We start from the raw sequence: 16850 nt of genomic DNA on the forward strand, positions 1-16850 counted from the left end.
TCATAGCAAAAGTCTTGGACGGAGAGAACCTGGAGCCATGATCGGTGGCCTACGGCATCAATCACAAGTTGAAGCCGCCATTGAAGGAGAGGCGAATCATCACCTCTGACGGCAAGGTAGGATTCTCTACATAGTGCGGAGAAGACGCCAAAAGGAAGGGAAGAAGGAAGACCATTGAGATCAACAACAGCAGTACTTAAAACACTACATTGGGGCACACCTGTCGGAAAATCCGACACCATTTAATAATCATACAGATAATAGCTGTGTTGTATAAACAAGTTACCCATAGAAAACGTAACTTGTAGTGGAATTACCGTTTAAAGAAAACGGGATATCATCACCACATACTATTATAATTCACCAGCTATTCTGCTGGGAATTATTCTTAAATACATTAGTCTTTGGACTTTACCATCATAAAAACATCTTATATAAATTAACTTAATTATCAATATTAAAGTAGAGTAAATGTGACCCTTCTATCACTTTCTGAAATCTGGACAAAGTAGGCCAGGCGTCAGGGAGGAAGGAGGGAGCCATTGTTGTGTCACCTCCGAGACGTGTGGAGCAAATTCGGCTCCTATCATTCTGGACAATGTCGGCCAGTAACGTCAATAGTATGGAGTGTTAAACAGCCATTGTGTATATACGAGACCAGAGGCTCACACGGGAGCAAATTCGGCTCCTGTTAATTTTACTTGGACGTAGTGTTATGGAAACCAAAGGTACCATCTCCAACACGATGTCTACAATTCAAGTTAAGTCTATCCGAAACCCGTTTATCATTCATTTATGGCCATTAATGTCAGGATATAGGGTGACCCGGTTAGATCACATGGAAGCCTCAAACTAAAGGTCAAGACGAGGATGCAAGATTTGTGCACCAGTTACTGGGTGATATGGAAGCTACCTCAAAGAGGATAATTTGGTGTCTACACCCTAGTTATACCTGGTGGACTAACCTGCTGTACTATAAGATAAGGAACCTCTTTAATGTATGTAGATACTGTAGTTTGATTGGCTGCATATATATTAATTTAATAAACCCCCCCTAATGTGTAGAGGATCGATTTGTGAGATTATGAGATTATTGCAGAAATACAGTCCACTTATCATTATACAAATTGCTATCGAAGTATATAAATTAACGTAAATATAAATTCATATAAATTAAATAAATATAAATCTCACAGGTCGGTTCCCACAACACCCTCATATTGCCTAAAAGGGGCAGAGTAGTACCAAGCCTCACTCGAAAGGAACGACGAGAGAGGGAACTCTGGAGGAAGAGGTCGATTCCCACGAAGGCCAAAAGAATTAAGTTGGGACAGAATGATACCGCCAGGTAGTCATGACTTTTCCAGGTCAAAAAGGATGGCAACAGAGGTCTTCGCAGCAAAAGCAGTACGAATATAGACCTCCAAGTTCATCAGGACATCCGTTGTGCTGCAGCACTTGCGAAAACCAAATTGAGAAGGGAAGAGGTGGTGGTAGTGCTCTAAGAACCACATCAGACGAACGTTAACCTGGTTCAGGGAGTTTGCTGACACAACTCGTGAGGGCAATAGGGCGGAAGTCCTTAGGGGATGATCCCAGAGACCCTGGTTTCCAAACAGGAAGGACAACGGTTTCGAGCCAGTCCTCGGACTGACGAAGACTCCCAGACCCGATTAAACAGACTCGGTAAATACTGAGACGAGCACGGAGGGAGATGTCGAAGCATCTCGTAATGAATGCCATCGGAGCCTGCCGCCATAGAACCGCAGAGGGCCAGGGGCAGACTGAAGCTCAGAAGGGATCGTTATAGGAAGGTTAAGATGGGTACAGAAATTCAAAGGACGAGATTCAAGAGGAGACCTACGAAGGAAGGCAGGATTGAAGAAGAGAACCAGAACTAACAGACGAAAAGTGGGAACCCAATTCAGTCGCAACCTGCAACGGGTCTGACAAGAGTACCACAGAGGTGAAGGACTGGCGAGACATTGGGAACGAACTTGGCCACTATCTTGTGGATACGCTTCCAGATCAGCAGTAGAGGAGTTTCGGACATGGAGACATAAGACATCCGACATGCACGTTTAGCCGTACGGATGGTCCGGCTAATGTCGGATGATGTCGAGCACAGTCGACATTTTACCAGGGAACTCACTTCCGCGTTACCCAAAAGGAAGAGCGAGGAATAGAGCGGAGGGCAGTGTCGAAGACGGTGTCATGAAAGAGGAGGGCACGAGGGTGAGGCAGAATGGAGAGGTTGGAGATAGTAGCACGGAGGGTAAGGAGGAGCCAATCAGCCTCGGCAGACTGCCACCTAGGGAAGGAAAGGGGAAGGTGAAAAGAAAAAAGGAAACAAGGATGGGAAAATGGTCACTACCATGGAGGGCATCAAAAACCCTCCACTCAAAATCTAAGTAAAGGGAAGACGAGCAGAGGAAGATCAATACAGGAAAGGGTGCTAGTCAGTGTCTAAATGAGTGGGCTCACCAGAATTCAGAAGACAGAAGAGGAGGATGAATGGTTAGAGAAGGCAACCTCGGGTGTCTGTCAGATCACCACCCCAAAGGGTATGTCGACAATTGAAATCACCCAGCAGGAGCACAGGCTCCAGCAAGAAGTCGAGTAGGTGTTTAAGATCGGGAAGAGAAAGTGAAACACTGGGGGGGGGGGAGATAGATGAAAGTGTCCAATTTCCTCACAAAGATTCGAGCAGCAGAACAATGGAGAGGCGAAGGAAAAAGTAAGGGGATAAAGGGAACATCGGAGCGAATCAAGAGAGCAGAAGAGTTAGGAGCTCCAGCAACAGCTAAGGGAAGGTGGGGGGGGGGGAAAGAGAAAGGAATATCCACGAAAGCGACCAGGACGAGCATCAAGCATCGGCTCCTGGAGACACACAAAGGAGCGAAAATCGTGAAAGCAGAAGTTGGAGTTAAAGGAAATTGGCGTAATAACCACGAATGTTCCACTGAAGAATAGACATCGTCAAGAAGAGAGAGGACAGCAACAGAGAACAATGAAGAAACAAAGGTGAAAAGGGAACACAGCACATTAAAGAAGCGCAGGATCAGGGTCAGGGTTACGGGGCATGGGTAAACTGAGTATAGGAAGAGGGAAGGGAGCTGGAGAACAGACCAGGGGCGGACGAGCAGGGTCTGGAGAAAAGGAGGGAAGGGAACCGAGGGTGAAGGACAGCAGCAGGAGGGGCATAAACCAGGGAGTGCACCTACGCAAGGGTAGCAACCGAGAGGGAAGTGGGGGGGCCAAAGAAACCTCCAAAGCAGGAACAGGGGGCGGAACCAGCGATAGGATGGATAGGACAGGATGGAGCGAGTGTCAGAGGTAGGGGGCGAGGAAGAAAGCGAAGCCTTCTTACCTGCTGGAGAGAGGAGAGGAGCAAGGCTTACACTGGCCGATGGGAGAGTGATGGACATCAACCCGCACTGACAGGTGTGGTGTGGTGTGGTGTGGAGAGTTAAGAGATGGAGGAGAAGGAAGGGAAGGAGGATTGGAGGGAAACGAGGAAGACACAGGAGACATGACAGACTGGGTACAAAGAAGGGGAACACCAGACACAGACAGGAGGGGGGACCCTCTGGGACAGAACGCAAAAGAACAGAGGAAGCGGCGGTGGGCATGTCTGGGTCTAAGGCCCAGAAACTGTTGCGAGACTGAGGAAGGCGCGAAAGACGCGGAGAGGAGGAGCACAACACGTGAGAATAAGAGACGTTAGCATAAGGGGGGAGACGGCGAACTTGGTGCCTCGCCTCGATAAAAAACAAACGTTCCTGGTGCTTCAGGTTGAGGACGGCTGCGTCAAGCTTTTAATGTATACAAGAGCAGGAGAAGGTAGGGTGGGCCTTACTGCAATTGAGGCAGCGAGCCTAGGGAGAAGTTCACTCCGACTTGGTGACCTTCGTCCCCACACACAGGACAGACACAGTATTGGAGCAGTGGAGGGCTCCATGCCCAAACCTCCAGCACTTACTACAGAGCCGAGGAGAGGGAATGTACTCTGGACGGAGCACCTGGCACCAGCAAGAATGACAAAGGGCGGAAGGGTCCTTCCATCAAAGGTATTCTTCTCTTCACAAGCCGAAGGGGTTGATGGCGAAGACCACGAGGGGGACGAGTAAAAGTCCACCTGGAGAACAGAATGGCCCTGGGCTTCGAGGATATGCCGAATAACTTTGTGGCAGCCCTTTAGATTCTGAACACCGGTAGCAACATGGGGCGGGAGGAGAATAGTGCCAACACTGGCATTCAATCGAGCGTTCTTAGAGACCCTAACAGGGGTCTTGCCAAGGCAGGATAAGGCAACCAAGCGGGAGGCTGCATCCTGAGGAGCAGCAGCAGCAGCAGCAACAACACGTGTACCGAGAAGGGTGGGGTTCAAGGTAACGGGCATCTACTGAATCAACAAGGTGCCTATGGAGGGATAAATCGTCAGACATAGAATCAAGAGGAAGGAAATCAAAGTATTTGGCCCACAAAGTGTGACCAAACAAGGCTTGTAACGCATCAGTCGGGAAGGAATCGAGCAAGCGCAGCCGTGGCGTGGACGGCAGTGAGAACCCCCAGAGAGAGGTAGGGGGGGGGGTGAAAGGCGCAGTAGTCAGAGACAGAGCCGTGCCAGGGAACATGGTTGTCACCACTGGGGGCTTGGGGCTCGACCCAACCTAGGAGGGAGGGAGGGAGGGGAGCCGAGGGAAGTAGTCTGAATGGTTAGAGGAGGATCAAGGGTGGGGCCCAATGTAGCGGGGGCTACAGAGCCCGGTCTTCCAACACGGTCCAACTCGGGGGCTTGGTCGCCCACCCCACGAGCCCGAGAAGGTAGAAGAGGAACAGAATTTGACATAAGGACAAGAGGTCAGACTTTCATTCACGAATGTGCCCACATACCCACCATGGAGCAACAAATAGAGGCAGGACACCCAACAAGAAGCTATCGCTGATCATGCCGAGGTGCATCATGAGTATACGCCCCACAAACGCCACCTTAATAAGGACCGTCAGTTTGTCGAGATTGGGTTCAGTGACGAAAGGAGGATTGACACTAAAAGGCTTCCCCTCGCTCTAGACGTCGGGTAGTATAGTTCTACGGGTGCAAGAGTATGCCTCCTCAATCACCCATTCGTCAAAAAGTAGTCCAAAAGAATAATCAAAACAGGCTAAAGGTCGGCAGGAAATGACAATTAGAAAGAGGCGGGAGAAAAACGAAACATAAGGAAAAGCGATCGGCAAACTTAGACAGCAGCAGGAGCATATGGTTTCAAAAGGACAGAGGACTGTCCCATGGAGCATCATTCTCTGGAAGCCACCCACCAAGCCCCCTCATGGCAACAATGGGCCGAACAGGGAGGGGAATGCTGGTAGAAGGGCTGCTTCCTTGCCCGTTGGGTCAGCCGACTCAAATAGACTACCGAAATGCTTGTTCTTGTGCAGCCGGATCGAAGAGGCAAATTCGGGCATCCCCCAGACAACCGTCCTTCCAGTCAGTATAAAAGAACGCATTCGGCCGTGTCGTGCACATTCAGAGCGTTTTACTCTAGGTCAGACCCCATCCTAAACCAGTGCATTATACCGGAAAGAGATGGGAGGCCTCTTCAGTAATGTGCAACCCTCTGATACTAAGCATGTATACCATGATCTACCGGATCAAGGTGCGATTCAGAGGGGACCGGACCGTTACCCTGTTAGAGATCCTGGACCTGATCACCACTATAACACCTGTTGCACCACTAGACGTAGTCCTCAACGACGGAGAACCCCAAACTGCTGTTTAACAGTGCTGCAACATTACAGGGTCTGTTCGACCCCACCACCCCCTCTGCTCTTTAGGCGGCACACATGATCCTCACCCCACCATGACACTACCTCGCAGCCAGGACGGTGTTTGTCCGGAGAGTGAGCTCCCTATTTTCTGAAAGCTGCCAAAGACGTCACAAGAATAAACGAACAACACCTTTCCTTGACTGCTGTCACGGTAAAGTTCATTCCTATACATTACCACCCCCCCCCCTGGTATTTTTCCACCACGCGTGCACAGATAGTGCACAGACCGTGGCATCTATGGTACCTGTACCATGTTGCACAGTCAAGGTTTGCCTCCAAGAGGACCTTATTCTCACTACGGCTGGGATCTTAGAAAAGGTCTCTACCATCAAAAATATCTCACCACCTGACATCGTGGAGACCAGAGGTGTTCACCTGCTCTTCTCCAGCGACAATGACCTGGAGAAACTATTCGCCGCCTCCTCCACGACCACGCTGCTAGACGTCGGCCTCACCCTCACTCCTCCTAGATGCCACCTGGCGGACAGGACTGTTTGCCAGACACATCAGCGCATGGATCTCTGACCGCAGCGACGACGAAATCCTCGCCAGCATCAATTTCCTGAACTTGACGCTGACCACGGTAGTGGCCAAGATCAGCACCAACTCCAACACCCGTAGACCCACACTGAAAGTGACCTTCACGGTCATTGCAGCAACCCACGTCAAAGAACACGGCCTTTAGTGCGCCGGAATTAGGATTCCACCTGCCCACATGACCAAGGAACGATACACAGAGCTCCGCCAGTGCTTCAAGTGCTACCGATACTCCCACTACACCAGTAAGTGCACCGAGTAAGTGCAGAAATGCAGTATTTGCGCCCAGGAGCATCACTACAAAGCCTGCACATCCTCCCACTGACGCTGCCTACTCTGCAATGGCCCGCACACTGAAGTTTCACCCAACTGTCTCCACCATCAGGAAGAAATAAAAATGATGGCAAGCACCACCTCAACTCGGCTAGCCAAACCGCCTACGTCTGCTTTCCCGGCCTTGCCCGAGAACGCTGGGGAAGCTGCTGCAGTTGCCACCAACAACACCCTCCTACCGGTGCTTCTACACCTTGCCGACAAATTGGCAGGCAACGAAATCAACCTATACATCCACATTATCAACAAGCTCCTTACGGGCTCACCATAGCCCGTGCTACATAGACACTTCGTTCTGAGTAGCTAAATCTAAAACAAGAAGAGGAGGTTGCTCACTGCAAATGGACTTCCGACGGTGACAGTACCAGACGACCATCTCCCAGCTCCTCCACCTGGGGCCGGCCCGGTGTCCGACCCTGCAAAAGTACCCACAACCAGTCCGGTAACAGGGACGCCACCCACACTGGCTACCCCTGCCAACGAAGACACCACATCGAAAAACAACGGACCACGCGAAACTCCCACAACCAGCACCGAGGCTCCCCAGAGCCGACGTTGACGAGAATAGCCTTGCGACCGAAGACGACTAAGAAAACAAAAATACTTGCTGATCGGAAAGAACAGCACATAGTGAGCTCAATGGCACACACACCAGACGATAATTGGCCCACAGACGTAACAAGTTAATCAGCCAGAACAAATACCCGCACCCCAAGTATGTCCAAGCCCACTCTATGAACGCTTACAATAATCTCACAATACTGAAAAAAGAATACCAGAATTTCACCGCAAATTCCCTGATGGACAAATGCAATTCCTCAAAGGACGACGATCCTGATGGTACCAAACTGCCGACGTTGCTCTGTTCAGATATAAAGCGTCGCTTAGCACATTAAACTGCAACCTGGCGACTAAGCCTCCTGCGGGTCATCAACTGCAAGCGACCATGAAGATGCCATCCATCCACAGATCCCAAGAACCAGCTATTGGTACTAGTAATGACTCCAAAGGGCCTCCACTTACGGGCTATTCATGCCCGTGCCTCCTTTTGGGTGGCTTAATCTAAATCAATCAATCTATACATGACAGCCACCTCTCCACCATGAAGGTCACCTCCACATCGCCTAAGGAAGCTACCTTTGCTACTACCAACGGCTTCTGGTGCTTTGGAATCGCTAGCACCCCCCCCCCCCGGACAGATCACCAAAGAAACAAATCCACAAGGGCTGTGACGATGATTCGAACCTACGTCTGAGAGCATCCGACGCTGCCTTTATCGAATGAGCTACGACATGGTCAAAAGAATTTCAACCAGAAGTTCTACTGACCTTACTGGACCCTGCAGCCTCTCGGACACAAACCAGGATTTTACGAAATTCCCCCATGTTCGAATCCTCATAACGGCCCTAGTGGATTTGTTCATTCGATGTATCACGCTATTGTGACTTGCGTAATGAAGTAATGGCGAAAGACGTATAACGGCCTGTTGACATAGCTAGAGTGCAGAGGGGGGGGGGGGAAATTTGTAAAATCCTGGTTTGTCTGAGAGGCTGCAGGGTCCAGTAAGGTCAGTAGAACTTCAGGTTGAAATTCTTTTGACCATGTTGTAGCTCATTCGATAAAGGCAGCGTCGGATGCTCTCAGATGTAGGTTCGAATCTTCGTCACGGCCCTTGTGGATGTGTTCATTTAATGCATCACGCAATTGCAATGTCTGTGTAATCACCAAAGTACACTATTAACGGCTTCGGCAATGCTTCAAGTGTTAGCAACGATCACTTCACAAAGAACTGTACATCTCGGGACCAACGGTGCAGCAAGTGCACTGGGAACCAACACGTCAAAAAATTGCATGAACGAATATCTTCAATGCCTTCTCTGCGATGGCGAACATACTGCCGTCGCCGCAGAGTGCCCCCGAAGACGAAGAAATACAGATGTTCGACGCCAGGCAGACCAACACCACTCCCCGTGCACCATCAAATTTCAACGTGCAAGCCGCCAATTCCCCTGAAATTCCAGTCGGAGGCAGAGCGTCTGCACAACCTGCAAGCCAATGGGGGTCTAGCTCCCAGTCCGCCAACCAATCATCGACTCGGCCGCAACAGCCACAGCCTCTGGCCAATCAACAAGCCAGCCTTCACCACACCAGTTGTTCCCCAACATCGATCATAGTACCATCTTCGGACTCGTCCACCTGGTTGAAATGGTGGTAGGCACGAACTGCAAGGAATTCGCACGAATTCTAAACATACTATATGCTTCCAATGGTCTACCAACATTTAATATTTCTGAGGAACTCTTCACAACTACAGCTCCAGCCACTGCCACCGCTACGTCTGCACTGGCAGACGTAGCGGTGGCAGTGGCTGCACTGGCAAATCTCTGCCGGCGCCCACCCTCTTCAACCTGCTACAGCTCCATTACCTCTGCAAACTGCCACTCCAGACCAACCACATATTACTCCAGTTATACCGGCGACTACATCACCTGCATCGGCACCAATATCAGTTACTCCTGCAGACCTCCACCTGTCTTCTGATTCTACTGCCTCTGTTGACATTGAAACACTCACCACCCCAGACTCGTAAGATACCATGATTGATTCTCCAGCAGTAACTGAAATATATTAACAACGTGACAACACTGCATTTGGATCTCCCGAATTCAGATTTCTCACCAGCCGTATATTATACACAAGGTATGAAGAACACTCTCTAGGAGCTAATGTGAAATGGTTGACAACTACGCAATCTTCTCGGTATGCGATAAATCCACACTGGTATCCGAACTTTTTCCCCAGGACTATGCTGAGTAAAAGAATAAACATCAAATGATAACACGAAGCAAGAAGAAATAGGTGAAGAAAGAAAACTAAGACACCACCGAAGACAGTCACCACCTAGAATGAAGCACCGCCACTGCCGCTCTTCCTGACCCGACTCGAAGCCTTGCCAGTTGTGGGGTTGTTTCAGCATCGACTTAAGACATGCAGCTAGGTCAAGCCCTGGCACTTTCTCTACAACTTCAGCATTTCCTCTCGCTGACTTCTCTTCAGCTGTCCGCACTTCAAGGCTCGACCTAATGGGTATCTTATCCTGCATATTATTGCATTGTGCGGTGAACGGAGCCATTATAATTATTACTATTATAATAATTATTAAATATTTATATTATAATAATTACTCTTCCTTCTTCTTGGTCTTGAAAAAGGCAGGCCTCGGGTGAAAGAGGGCTGTGACGATCTTTGTCTGGAACACGTAGGTGCAGGATCGGAACGTCCACCTCCCGAGGGTCGTGCGGCCCAGGCTCTGCTTCAAGAGGCTGGGGTCGTTCATACCCTTGATGGGGTAGTTCTTCTCCGGCCACGTCCACGGCGGTCTCTGGTGTTGGAGGTCCCTGTGCCCTTTTTCAACTACTTCGAGGTTATCCCCGGAACTCAGTTCCTGCGACGGCGCTGGAACCAATCGTATTGGTGTGTGCCTTTCCATTGGAGATTTTCAACGCAATGGAGAGGGGGGGGGGGAGGGGGAGACCTGCTGCCTGGGTAACAGCTTCTTCCCCAAATCAACCTACCCTGGCTTTGCGCCCTGGTGAGACCACTTCAGACCAGACCGACACCAGAGCGCAACTCCATGGTCTCCAGAGACTGATGGAAGCCTACTACTATTGTCGTGCGGTGAACGAAGCCAGCTACGGATAGCTTGCCTCATCCTCCATTTGATTCTTGCTAGCTCAGTTTTGTACACCACGCCCAGAATAAGACGGTCGTCGTTTATGAACGAGGTGGTGTTTTAGCACGTATAACCTCTGAGGTTTGAGGGGGGCCTGCGTGATAAGACCCTCCTCAGTAAGACAGAGGAGATGCCCCTGACAGTCACCAACAAGAATACCAAGGTACTTGTACTCGTCAGTGATACCAATAGTCCATGGCTGTGCCCTCGACATGGAACCTCGTTTGTGAAGATACCATTCTTGCGTTTGCCATAAATTTGTAGGCTCGGTGATCGGCAGTTTCCCGCGTTGACCCTCAAGACAGCGCCACTCAACGTATCACACATATCAATACCTGAAGGCTGGTCGGCGTCTCTGCTGCCAATACCAGCTCATCTGCAAACGCTAGTACAGACACCTTTTACTCCCCCAGACGAATCCCCAGGCTCAGTTTCTTCATATTGGTAAGTGCCTCATCAATCGCCAAATTGAAAAGAAAGGGACTAAGGACAATCCCTGTTTGACTCCCTTAGTCACAGGGATTACCTTAGATTTCTCGTTATGACTGTCGAGGCGCCATCATAGCCCGACATAATATCCCTAAGGGCTTGGTGATTTCCTTGCGCTCCATGGGCCGATCGATGGCTGCATGAGGGACGCTGTCGAAAGTCTCCTCAATGTCAAGGTGCGCAGGAATTTCAGCACTTGGACCTCAGCCAGAAGAACATCTAGGATCTAAAGGTTTTCAGCGCATCCATCCACAGGAATGAATGCCTTCTGTCTCTCGTCGATCCTGATAGCTTGAAAGTCTGTTTACGGTCTAATGAAACGGCTGCACTATCGTAGAAGAATCGGTAATGAGGCAATAGTGTGAGGTGGGTGGGGGGGTGGGGGGGTTTCCTGGCCTAGAAATCTTAGGAATCAGCACCATTTTACACGCCCGGTAAGTACGTGGCAGGGAGCGGCTAGCCAACCGCAGATAGAACAATGTCTGTCATTATGATGGGTTATATTTGATACCCATACCAAGGAGATTCGAAACCCTTTATTCTGTGCAGCAATTACTCAATTTATAGCTTTTAGTATGTGGCTGAAAATTCAGACGTTAGTCTGCACTAGTTCTTAATTTTTCTTTCAACATCTCCCAGACTAGTATCCAGGGAGCATCAAACCCACCAGGATTGCTCTGAAATAATAATAATTAATGATTTTTATTTAAAACCTGTAAAGAATATACAGGGGTTTAATAGGATTCAAAATACCTAATAACTTGGGTGTAGATTGGTTTGAGCTGTAACTTTCAAAAGGGAATTTTTTTTCAGTGTACTACTAATGGTGATTGGGGATGCCTAGGGTATGGGTGTTCCTCTTGACGAGCACGGAGCAACCAAGACGAAGGTGGAGTTGGAAAGGTTGCGGACAGACGTCCCCTTGGCTAGATCAGACTCCACAGTCGGCAACGTTGTGTACAGGTAAGCAGTTTTTTAAATGTTCGGCTCTGAGAAACTCGTATTAAAATAATTTCTAGGTTAGATTATAACCTAGTTTTCAAGTTAAATTATTTTAGTAATACCTGGTAAATGTGCAGATTTTGTAACATTCCAAGCTAAGCTTTTATATTAAGCAGTCGGCTTTAAATCTTGACTCCCGGCAGGATAATTAATGTAAATGAAGCAGAGCATCAATGCCCTGCAGTTTGTGGCTGGTCAGTACAGTATATTGAATAAGTTAAAGCATTAAAATCTTCCCTTGCTGTAACAAGGAAAGGTAAAAAATTATATAAAGCAGAAGTTCTGAAAGATTGGAAACGAGGATCGCAAGTTATTGCGAAGCAATTTGTGCCACAGTGATTGAAGGTTAAAATTTTCTGGTAATTTATTAATGTACACATAGCATTTTAAAGTACTGATAGTCTACACGGGTACAGTAAGTGCTGTTGGGCAGTGGGGGGGGGGGGGTAGAAATAGCCTAAGCTACTCTATCCCTTTGAGATGTATTTTTTTCTTGTCTCAATAAACATACTTGAAGTGTTGTTGGTATATTTTTAATTTGTTAAAATTTGATGATAATCCTTAAGATTTATTTTTATTTGCAATTTTATAACGTTGACCTTTGGTGGTCTATATTAGTGTAAGTAACGGAATCTTCATTCCACTTAGGCTGTGAAAGGCTTCAATTATGCTTTAGTTTGTCTGCCAACAATGTTTGTAGGAATGAATAAACTGCAGATGACATTAACGATGATTGCTAGAGCCTACTCTCTAATAGCTACTCAGAGCTGTTAGAGCCTACACAGTATTGTAGAAGATTAGGGTTAAGGCATCGTAAAGGGTTGAGCAGAACCAAGCTTGTAATAGTATAACTTCATAGGCTATTTAATTGACGCACTCTGAAAAATTAAAACTTTGCTCTTTATTAAGAGTGGGTATAAATAACCGTCTTGCAAAATCCATAACGTTTCTGCAGTTCACTTTAAAAGTTCTTAATTACAAACTGAAATGCTACTTAAAGGGGTGAAATGGAACTAGTCACTCAAAGCCCCTGAAATTTTGTCACTTATCCAAAGCAAATAAAAGGAACCAATATTGTGGAATTGTCTCCCAATTGTGGTTTAAGTAAATAAGCAAAACCTAGACCAACATTCTAATGCAACCTAAACGAATACTTCCTAGCCTAACAACATAATTATTTTTAAACTAAGGACTAAGGGGGAAAACTAGCTTCGTCGAATCGGACTTGTGTACCAAATGACGCCCATACTTTTCATTTACTCTTAATAATAATAATAAATCATTGTCGGGACAGGCACATGCAGAAGTGGCGAGGAGAGGTATCATGTATGAGGAAAGTCAAACCATGCAACACTACATGCGAGTCAAAACACCCATTTTACTTATGGTAAAAGGAGAAATGCTTGGAGTTACTGTGCACATGCGGCTCAGGCTTTGGTACAAATATTAGTGGGAATATGGGATAGGTGTTCATGGTAATGACACGAAGTGTAAACTATGTGGTATGTTAAGGTCTCACGCCCTTTCCCATTATGTTCTTGATTGTCAGTTTATTAATGTATATAGAAACAGAGAAGGATTGTTCCTGAACAAATAGCCTGGATGTGTCACAACGGAAAGGTTGATATTCTGGAGAGATAAAAGAATTTTGCACCAAGACTGTAAACTTTTGTTAAATTATGTCTTGCAAAATGTCTATACCGTATACCTAAGTCATAAAAGTATTTGTGTGTACGTTTGATACCATACTACTTGTGTAAAGGAGGAAATGTATGTTTATCTTGCAGAATGTTCGGCAATATGTTTGATGTGTCTACATATGTAAGAACACATTGTACTGAACAGGGTGAGAATAGCTTGAGCTACCTCATCCCTTTTGTGTGTGTTTCCTCAATAAACTTATTTCAATTTCAATTGTCGGGACAGGAAGCCAGCGTGTTCATGCACGTTTTAAATTGAATTAAACGTTTTATTCAGGACAAAGTACATACATAGATGATACAAACATAATGTAGGATATAAAGAGCTTGTACATAAAATACCTAAAGCTAATAATATGAATAGCGTTTCGGCCAAGAAATTTGGGCATGTTTTTCGGGCTTTATCGTGGTCACTTAATCGGGCTTCAGGTTTTGGCTTTATCGTGGTCACTTAAACATTGTCACTTGGATAGTTCACTTAAAGCTATGATGTCTAAAAGTAGTAGTCTACTTCAGCATTATCAAGAGTTCAAATTGTTAAATTTCTAGTTACGTTTAAGGATTACTTGATAAGTTACCAAAATATTAATCTTTTTAGGTTTGGCCGAAATGCTGTACACTATTGGCGCAACTCTACAAATTATTAATTTAACTACAAAATCATACACCCTATGTATAATGCACAGATTAGTGTGATCTAGATTCTAGACAACTGCAAAAGTGAAGTACGTTTGGATGTTTTACAATCAATCCCCTTCCCCTTTCCCAGGCTAAATGTGTTCCTACTGTTTACACACAGCCTTAAACTACTGCCATGCTCATATTTATCTTATAAAACAGTTCAAAGTGACTATCGTCCACACTTTTGATATTATTACCATTTTAGTGTAAGAACATTTTAAGCAATGTAGCTTTGCTGATGTGTTAGCACTCCAATAAACAACATGAAGGTGGAAGATCCAGACAATTTCCTTATGCGGGATATTCAAACCCCTGTAAATATAACTGATATAAACACGAGCGCACTAAATTTTGAAAAAGAAATTGAAAACATGCCCATGCACTCGACCCCAGGTCCAGACTCATGGAATTCAATATTTATAAAGAAATGCAAAGTGCCGGTAGCACAGGCACTCAGTATAGTGTGGAGGAAGAGCCTGGACACGGGGGAGATACCAGATGCACTTAAAGTAGCAGACATAGCCCCTCTACACAAGGGAGGGAGCAAAGCATTGGCAAAAAATTATAGACCAGTTGCACTAACATCGCACATCATAAAAGTATTTGAGAGAGTGATTAGGAGTCAGGTCACCAATTTCATGGAGATCAATGACCTTCACAACCCAGGCCAACATGGATTTCGAGCGGGAAGATCGTGCCTCTCACAGCTACTTGAGCACTACGACAAAGTCACTGAGGCATTAGAAGAGAAATAGAATGCTGATGTGATATACACGGACTTCGCAAAGGCTTTCGATAAATGTGACCATGGCGTGATAGCACACAAAATGAAGTCAATGGGAATAACCGGTAAAGTAGGACGCTGAATACTCAGTTTTCTGTCAAACAGGACTCAGCGAGTAACTGTCAACCATATAAAATCTAGTCCAAGTGCAGTGAAAAGCTCTGTACCTCAGGGTACAGTCCTTGCACCGCTGCTTTTCCTTATTCTCATATCAGATATAGACAAAAATACAAGTCACAGCTTCGTATCATCCTTTGCAGATGACACAAAAATCAGTATGAATATTACCTCGGCTGAGGACATTGAAAAACTTCAATCTGATATTAACAAAGTTTTCGACTGGGCATCAGAAAACAACATGATGTTTAACAGTGATAAATTCCAGGTACTCAGGTACGGTAAAAATGAGGACCTTAAACATAATACAGAGTACAAAACACAAACAAATGTACCCATAGTAGGAAAACAGCATGTAAAGGATTTGGGAATAATAATGTCTGACGACCTAACGTTTAAGGAGCATAACCAAGCAAATATTGCGACAGCCAGAAAAATTATAGGATGGATTACGAGAACTTTCAAATCCAGGGATCCCATCACAGTGGTTGTACTCTTCAAGTCACTTGTGTTGTCCCGTCTTGAGTACTGCTCAGTACTCACTTCCCCCTTCAGAGCAGGAGAGATTGCTGAAATAGAGGGAATACAGAGAACATATACGGCACGCATAGATGCAATAAAGCACCTAAATTATTGGGATCGTCTCAAAGCCCTCCAAATGTACTCACTAGAAAGAAGACGAGAGAGATATCAAATAATATACACCTGGAAGATACTGGAGGGCCAAGTACCAAATCTACACAGTAAAATAACAACGTACTGGAGTGAACGACATGGAAGAAAATGTAGAATAGAACCAATGAAGAGCAGAGGTGCCATAGGCACAATCAGAGAACACTGTATAAACATCAGAGGTCCGCGGTTGTTCAACGTCCTCCCAGCAAGCATAAGAAATATTGCCGGAACAACCGTGGACATTTTCAAGAGGAAACTAGATTTATTCCTCCAAGGAGTACCGGACCAACCGGGCTGTGGTGGGTATGTGGGCCTGCGGGCCGCTCCAAGCAACAGCCTGGTGGACCAAACTCTCACAAGTCGAGCCTGGCCTCGGGCCGGGCTAGGGGAGTAGAAGAACTCCCAGAACCCCATCAACCAGGTATGTTAATTTACTCATCCCCCTGATTGTTTTAGTGTGGCTGGCTTCCTACTCGGTGGTGTGCTGCTCTTCGTGTCGTTGTTCGATCCCACTAGAAAACCGGTCGTAAAGTTCTTCGACCATGCCTTTGGTGAGAGATCAGTGAGGCGGCGGCGTGAAGTAGGGACTGGCCTCGAGTCGCATGCTGCTGCGGCTTTCGACACCTTCACTGCTGCTCTCGACAAGATGGAAGTGATTGCCAAGATGAATATCTGAATTATCTTTAATGCTTTTGTGAATGTTAGCACTTGTGCACTAGTCGTGTATAAATAAAGATTTCATAAATTTTCCTTGTTAATAACCTCTAGAAAGTCTGTTTATTTCATAGGCTATTAGCAACTAAGTATAGTGGTAGTAAGTTTTTAAATACAAAAGTTGATTATTTGCTAGATAAAGGTGCAAGTTTGTCAATCCCTCCGCAGAGGGCTCATTGCCGTGTTAAGTGGCCGCTTGGAGCTGCTGGGGTTGGCTCGGCCCCCCGACCTCATGCCTGCTCTGGGTGTTGTACTT

The 16850-nt window shown here is 46.5% G+C and overlaps 1 long non-coding RNA gene across 1 annotated transcript in view; it reads left to right on the forward strand.

Annotated features, from left to right (window-relative positions):
* LOC138363778 (uncharacterized) overlaps positions 1–16600 on the forward strand; it is a 29942-nt gene extending 13342 nt beyond the window's left edge. Inside the window, exons 2-3 of the long non-coding RNA XR_011228112.1 lie at positions 11735–11884; positions 16337–16600. This is a non-coding gene — a long non-coding RNA (uncharacterized lncRNA). The remainder of the gene's footprint in view (positions 1–11734; positions 11885–16336) is intronic.
* The last annotated feature ends 250 nt before the right edge of the window (positions 16601–16850 follow it).

Source organism: Procambarus clarkii, chromosome 11 (genome assembly GCF_040958095.1).
Source record: "Procambarus clarkii isolate CNS0578487 chromosome 11, FALCON_Pclarkii_2.0, whole genome shotgun sequence".
Taxonomy (NCBI): domain Eukaryota; kingdom Metazoa; phylum Arthropoda; class Malacostraca; order Decapoda; family Cambaridae; genus Procambarus; species Procambarus clarkii.